This window comes from Triticum urartu, chromosome 3A (genome assembly GCF_056163025.1).
Source record: "Triticum urartu cultivar PI428250 chromosome 3A, HENAU_Tu73, whole genome shotgun sequence".
Classification (NCBI taxonomy): Eukaryota; Viridiplantae; Streptophyta; class Magnoliopsida; order Poales; family Poaceae; genus Triticum; species Triticum urartu.
Window position 1 is genome coordinate 108,346,685 of NC_141875.1, and position 7,632 is coordinate 108,354,316.

Here is a 7,632-nt window from a genome sequence, read left to right on the forward strand (position 1 = left end):
GCAAGTTGTTAAGCCAATGCCGAGCTGGTCCTTTAAGCTTGAGTGGGAGGTATTTGATGGCATGGAAATCATCGCCGCGGGCCATGTGGATATGAAGGAGATAATCCTCAATCCATACCGCAGGATCTGTTGTGCCATCATATGATTCGATGTTTATGGGTTTGAAACCCTCGGGGATTTGATGATCCATTATTTCGTCTGTGAAGCAGAGTGGGTGTGCGGCGCCTCTGTACTGGGCTATATCATGACGTAGCTCCAGTGAGCCTTGTCTACTGTGTTCAGCCCTGCCGAATTTGTGGCCGGCGTGACGGATGTCGTCTCGAGCCGTGGGGCGACCACGCGATCCGTAGATCGATCTTGTTTGTCTAGCCTTGTCCTCCAACATATCTTGTAAGTCTGGTGCATATTCCCGTGCCTTGGTACGGGGTGCGGCTTGAGTGGAGGGCCGAGAGGCCTCTCTGTCGCAGCCACGAGGTGGCCGGCCGGCCGCATCAAGTGCTTCCTCCTCTAATTGGGGTAGCAACCTGCGCTTTGGGTAGCTCTTGGAGGGGCGTTTGAGTTTATGCTCTTCGGCTGCAAGGACTTCAGTCCATCTGTCGACTAGCAAATCTTGATCAGTTCTAAGTTGTTGTTGTTTTTTCTTGAGGCTTCTTGTCATGGCCATAAGCCTCCGTTGAAAACGCTTTTTCTCGACGGGATCCTCTGGCACGACGAATTCGTCGTCGTCGAGGCTTGCCTCGTCTTCGAAGGGAGGCATATAATTATCGTCCTCGACCTCTCTGTCTGCCGCTCTCTCATGAGGGCCGGTTTCTCCATCCTCCTGTGCTAAATCTTGCTGGAGGGGGTTTCTTTGGCGCTTTCCGGAGTATTATTATCTCCCGTGCTGGAATCGCCATGTTTGTTTTGGCGGGATTTTGAGCGCCGCTGCTGATGCCGGCGCTTAGGCTGTTTCTTGGAGGGGTCATCCTCCGCTGTTCCGTCGCCATCTCCCTCTTTTGGGGTGTCCACCATGTATATGTCATACGACGAGGTGGCTTTCCAGGGCCTAATAGGCGCTGGTTCTTCATCATCTCCTTCATCGGCGTCCATATCGTCGATGTCTTCGGAGTCGAAGTCGAGCATGTCGGTTAAGTCGTCGACAGTGGCTACAAAGTGGGTGGTGGGTGGGCTTTGAATTTCTTCATCGTACGAATCCGAACCCTGCTGGCCGCAGTCCGGCCAGGGCTCTCCTGACAAAGAGAGAGACTTCAGTGACTTCAGAATATCGCCAAAAGGCGAGTGCTGAAAGATGTCCGCGGCAGTAAACTCCATGATCGGCGCCCCATCGGATTCGATTGGCCGGGGCGCGGAGGGTTCGGAGTCCGGCTCCTTGGAGTCACGAGTCTCGCGGAGTGCGGGGCTGGTGTTCGGCTCAATCGCCGTTGGGATCGCAGCCCCCGAGGCGGCGTCCAACTGCCCATCCTCGATCGGTGCAGTTGGCTCCGAATTAAGGATCAGAGCCAATGCGGGTGCGGCCTCCAGGGCACTGTTCGGCGGCAGAGCTAGATCATGCTCGTCGGGATAGTGCGGCGCGCTCGGCAGTGGCTCGAATCCATCGAGGATCAAGTCCCCGCGGATGTCAGCCATGTAGTTTAAACTTCCAAATCTGACCTGACGGCCAGGGGCGTAGCTTTCGATCTGCTCCAGGTGGCCAAGTGAATTGGCCCGCAGTGCGAAGCCGCTGAAGATGAAGATCTGTCCGGGGAGGAAGGTCTCACCCTGGACTGCGTCGCTATCGATGATCGTAGGAGCCATCGAGCCTGACGGCGACGACACAGAGGAACTCTCAATGAAAGCACCAATGTCGGTGTCAAAACCGGCGGATCTCAGGTAGGGGGTCCCGAACTGTGCGTCTAGGCCGGATGGTAACAGGAGGCAAGGGACACGAAGTTTTACCCAAGTTTGGGCCCTCTCGATGGAGGTAAAACCCTACGTCCTGCTTGATTAATATTGATGATATGGGTAGTACAAGAGTAGATCTACCACAAGATCAGAGAGGCTAAACCCTAGAAGCTAGCCTATGGTATGATTGTCGATGTGTATGTTATCCTACGGACTAAAACCCTCCGGTTTATATAGACATGGGATAGGGTTAGGGTTACATAGAGTCGGTTACAATGGTAGGAGATCTAAATATCCGTATCGCCAAGCTTGTCTTCCACGCCAAGGAAAGTCCCTTCCGGACACGGGACGAAGTCTTCAATCTTGTATCTTCATAGTCTAGGAGTCCAGCCGAAGGTATAGTCCGGCTATCTGAACACCCCCTAATCTAGGACTCCCTCACCTTGCATGATCATGTAGTTGACGTCATATTTGTGGCAAAGCCACCGCTCATAATTTTTCATACATGTCACTCTTGATTCATTGCCCTTCCTGGTACACCGCCGGAGGCATTCATATAGTGTCATACTTTGTTCTAGTATCGAGTTGTAATCATTGAGTTGTAAATAAATATAAGTGTGATGATCATCATTAATAGAGCATTGTCCCAAAAAAGAGAAAAAAGAAATAAAAAGGGGCAATGCTGCTATCCTTTTTTTCCACACTTGTGCTTCAAAGTAGCACCATGCTCCTTATGATAGAGAGTCTCTTGTTTTGTCACTTTCATATACTAGTGGGAATTTTTCTTTATAGAACTTGGCTTGTATATTCCAACAATGGGCTTCCTCAAATTCCCTAGGTCTTTGTGAGCAAGCAAGTTGGATGCACACCCTCTTAGTTTCTTTTGTTGAGATTTCATACATTTATAGCTCTAGTGCATCCGTTGCATGGCAATCCCTACTCCTTGCATTGACATCAATTGATGGGCATCTCTATAGCCCATTGATTAGCCGCGTCGATGTGAGACTTTCTCCTTTTTTGTCTTCTCCACATAACCCCCATCTTCATATTCTATTCCACCCGCAGTGCTATATCCATGGCTCACGCTCATGTATTGCGTGAAAGTTGAAAAAAGTTTGAGATTACTAAAGGGTGAAACAATTTCTTGGATTGTCATCGGGGTTGTGCTTGATGAGAGCATTCTTGTGTGACGAAAATGGAGCATGACCAAACTATATGATTTTGTAGGGATAAACATTCTTTTGCCATGTTATTTTGAGAAGACATAATTGCTTAGTTAGTATGCTTGAAGTATTATTATTTTTATGTCAATATTAGACTTTTGTCTTAAATCTTTCGGATCTGAATATTCATGCCACAATAAACAGAATTACATTGAGAATTATGCTAGGTAGCATTCCACATCAAAAATTCTGTTTTTATCATTTACCTACTCGAGGACGAGCAGGAATTAAGCTTGGGGATGCTTGATACGTCTCCAGCGTATCTATAATTTTTGATTATTCCATGCTATTATATTATCTGCTTTGGATGTTAATGGGCTTTATTTTACACTTTTATATTATTTTTGGGACTAACCTATTAACCCAAGGCCCAGTGCAAATTGCTGTTTTTTTGCCTATTTCAGTGTTTCGCAGAAAAGGAATATCAAACAGAATCCAAACGGAATGAAACCTTCGGGAACGTAATTTTTGGAACAAACATGATCCAGAGGACTTGGAGTGGACATCAAGAAACAAACGAGGAGTCCACGAGGATCCTCTGGGCGCGCCCTCCCCCCTCGTGGGCCCCTCATGGCTCAACCGACCTACTTCTTCCTCCTGTATATACTCATATACCATGAAAACATCCAGTGGCAACACGAAACCCTATTTCCACCACCGCAACCTTCTGTACCCAAGAGATCCATCTTGGGGCCTTTTTCGGAGCTCCGCCGGAGGGGGCATCGATCACAGGTGGCCTCTACATCAACTCCATGGCCCGTCCGATGATGTGTGAGTAGTTTACTTCAGACCTTCGGGTCCATAGTTATTAGCTAGATGGATTCTTCTCTCTCTTTGAATCTCAATACAAAGTTCTCCTTGATCTTCTTGGAGATCTATTCGATGTAACTCTTTTCGTGGTGTGTTTGTCAAGATCTGATGAATTGTGGGTTTATGATCAAGTCTATTTATTAACAATATTTGATTCTTCTCTGAAATATTTTATGTATGATTGGTTATGTTTGCAAGTCTCTTTGAATTATCAGTTTGGTTTGGCCTACTAGATTGATCTTTCTTGCAATGGGAGAAGTGCTTAGCTTTGGGTTCAATCTTGCGGTGCTCGATCCCAGTGACAGAAAGGGAAACGACACATATTGTATTGTTTCCATCGAGGATAAAAAGATGGGCTTTATATCATATTGCTTGAGTTTATCCCTCTACATCATGTCATCTTACCTAACGCGTTACTCTGTTCTTATGAACTTAATACTCTAGATGCATGCTGGATAGCGGTCGATGTGTGGAGTAATAGTAGTAGATGCAGGCAGGAGTCGGTCTATATTCACGGACGTGATGCCTATATACATGATCATGCCAAGATATTGTCATAATTATTCGCTTTTCTATCAATTGCTCGACAGTAATTTGTTCACCCACCGTAATACTTATGCTATCTTGAGAGAAGCCACTAGTGAAACCTATGGCCCCCGGGTCTATTCTCCATCATATTAATCTTCCGTCAACAAGCTATTTCTATTACCTTTTATTTTGCAATCTTTACTTTTAATCTTTATCATAAAATACCAAAAATATTATTTTATCATCTCTATCAGATCTCACTCTCGTAAGTGACCGTGAAGGGATTGACAACCCCATTATCGCGTTGGTTGCGAGGTTCTTATTTGTTTGTGTAGGTACGAGGGACTTGCGTGTGGCCTCCTACTGGATTGATACCTTGGTTTTCAAAAACTGAGGGAAATACTTACGCTACTTTGCTGCATCACCCTTTCCTCTTCAAGGAAAAAACCAACGCAGTGCTCAAGAGGTAGCATTGACCAGTCAACATTGACTGGTCAACAGGTTCAGCGGGCCCCACATGGCATAGGCTAGGGTGAAGTTAACAAGTTTAGCTTAAGTGTGGGGGTCCATTGTCATAGGCTCTTAGGTTAGCTAAACTAGTCAATTAGGTTAAGTAGCAGTTTAATTAAGTTAATTATTTATTTATTTAACTAATTAGTTAACTAATTAATTTTTTAATAACTTTTTTTACTACTTTTATTTTTGTTTTCTATTTTAACAAGGGCGTGGGCCCATATGTCATAGGCCCGAGGGGACCTAACGGGTGCTAGCTTTAGCAGGGCTATGGGCGATGGTGCCTGCCTTGAACGAGCGACGGGTGTGTGTGTGCGCTGGGGCACCGGCGCCGGGCGTGTGGTCGGCGGCGAGGCTGGGCAGAGGTCAGCGAGGCGAGGGGAGGGGAAGGGGCGTATGGGCACGGGCCGACGCGGTGGTTGCGGCCGTGGTACGACGGAGCGGAGGCAACGGTAGCAGGAAAAGGCGCGGCCGGCAGTAGCAGGAGGCGGCGGCAGCAGCGGCGTTGCGGGATGCACAGGAGCGCGGCCGAAGTGGCCGTGTCGGGCGGCGTAGGCAGGAAAAGGGGGAGGCGGAGGCCGGGGGCCTCACCGGCGATGGAGGGAAGCGGGGGCGGCAAGGCTCGGGGTCGGCCGGCGATGGAGATGCGGGGAGGCGACGCTGACGAGGTGGTGGTGAGCGGCGACAGTGCGGCGTCGAGGCTCGGGGCACCGCGGGGTCGAGCCCCCGATCCAGCTCGGGTCGAGGGGGCGGGCGCCGTGCGGGAGGCGACGGAGAGGCGGGCGATGGTGTCGGGCGGCGCGGCTGGGGGTTTCCCATTTTTCTTTTTCTTTCTACTTTGATTTGCAAATTGTTAGACCACGCATTCACATTTGTAAAATAAGAGACTTGGCTCAATAAATTACATGCAATATTTAGCACTGCTAGAAAATGGTTTGATGGCAAGATGATTTCATTTGGATTTGTATTAATTATAAATGGGATAAATATTGCTATTTTGGCACTGTCTTATTCACAAAAGAGCACTAAAATACTTTTCAAAAGTGTTGGGTCACCACCATAATTAGTCATGGAATATTTGCCACACTTTGAACATTTTATTTTGCGTGTCTGAGAAATTTGAATTTGAATTTGGATCGCGATTTGGATCAACCGAGGATTAGCAACAGTAAGATTGGTGACGTGGCACCATTAACTTGGGACTGTTGTAGCTTAATTATCCGGGCATCACAATTCTCCTCCACTACAAGAAATCTCGTCCTGAGATTTAAGGGGAGGAGTAAGGGGGAAAGACTCGGGAAGGACGGAGCTCAACACAAGACAGGTGCCTGGGGGCTATCTCGGTGAACGTGGCATAGAGGCATCTCTCGAGTTGACATTTAAGAAAGTCATCGAGAACAAGGTAAGAAGGTGCAATAAGAAGCTTCAACCGGGTAGGCAATCGTTCCTTGCCTGAAACAGAGAGTGAAAGGGGTCAGAACAATGGGAATAAGTATTGTGTCTGATACCAGAATAGATCACCAGGAAGGTGGCTTGTGATTTACATACGAAGCCAAGTGCGAGGAACAATTTTGGAAAGCAGAGATGTACAAGAGAGTCAAGTTTCGATCCTATGGAACTATGGGTTATGGGCCCACCATGCGGTTCAAAAGTAGGAAAGGGCAGTGATGTTTGCACGGACATGATAGCAAGGCAGGTCAGAGGATAGCTTTGTCAGTTATGTTGGCAACAACTTTGGTACCAAGAGAGAGGGACGAAGAGAACCATTTTCCTGCTCGTTAAGACGAGGCGGACCAATAGGCAAGGTTCTCATCCATCGGTGGCTACCGAAATGTCATCAACGGTAGTAACAAGTTATTACTGACAGAGTTTGTACACCGAGGTGTTTACATAAGCAGGAAATTATCACTACTAAGATATTTTAGGTTACAAGAAAGGTTAAACGAAACAATGGAAAGGAAAGTGTAGACTTGATTCAGTCATCGGTGTTCTTGAGTGTCTAGCAAATCAGAACACATGGAAAATTTGAATCGGCAAGAATAATAGTTGATGAAGAACTCATAGTTATGTAGTTCCGGGATATTCTCGAGATACCAGAGGGTAATACTCGAGGGTAGAGTAGAATAGAGGTTGGACAGGTGAAAAGAACTGCAGAAGACAAGTACTTTAACTTGTCCGAGAAATGGGATCAAAGAAGAACAATATGGTCGGAACCACAGTTGCAAAGGAGCAAATATAGGTGCCTGAAGAACTTATCACAAGGGGATTATTATTATAACAAGAAGCTTCCATGATAAGTTCCACATCGGGTCCATGGGCATGAACACAAAGGTTCAAGGTCGACTCCCACTTCTCTAATGCACAACCTTCCATTCACTTCTCATCTTCGACGAAGTTGTATAATTGAAATTTATCCGAAGAAATGCCAATAGATATAACCCACATAATCTTCGGGTTCACACAGATTAGGGAAGGCATAGGTTCAACCCATTGGGACATCTTAGGAACCTATACCACAAACTTCACGAGTAAATAACTAAGCCCGGAAGCAAAGTATGATTGACAAGAGCGGGGCATACAATTTACCAAAGGCATTATGTATACGAGGAAAGGCTCACAAGGTTACCGAATATGAAGGAAGTTGTTGGATAAAACTCAACCAAGGATCTGGTGGTTC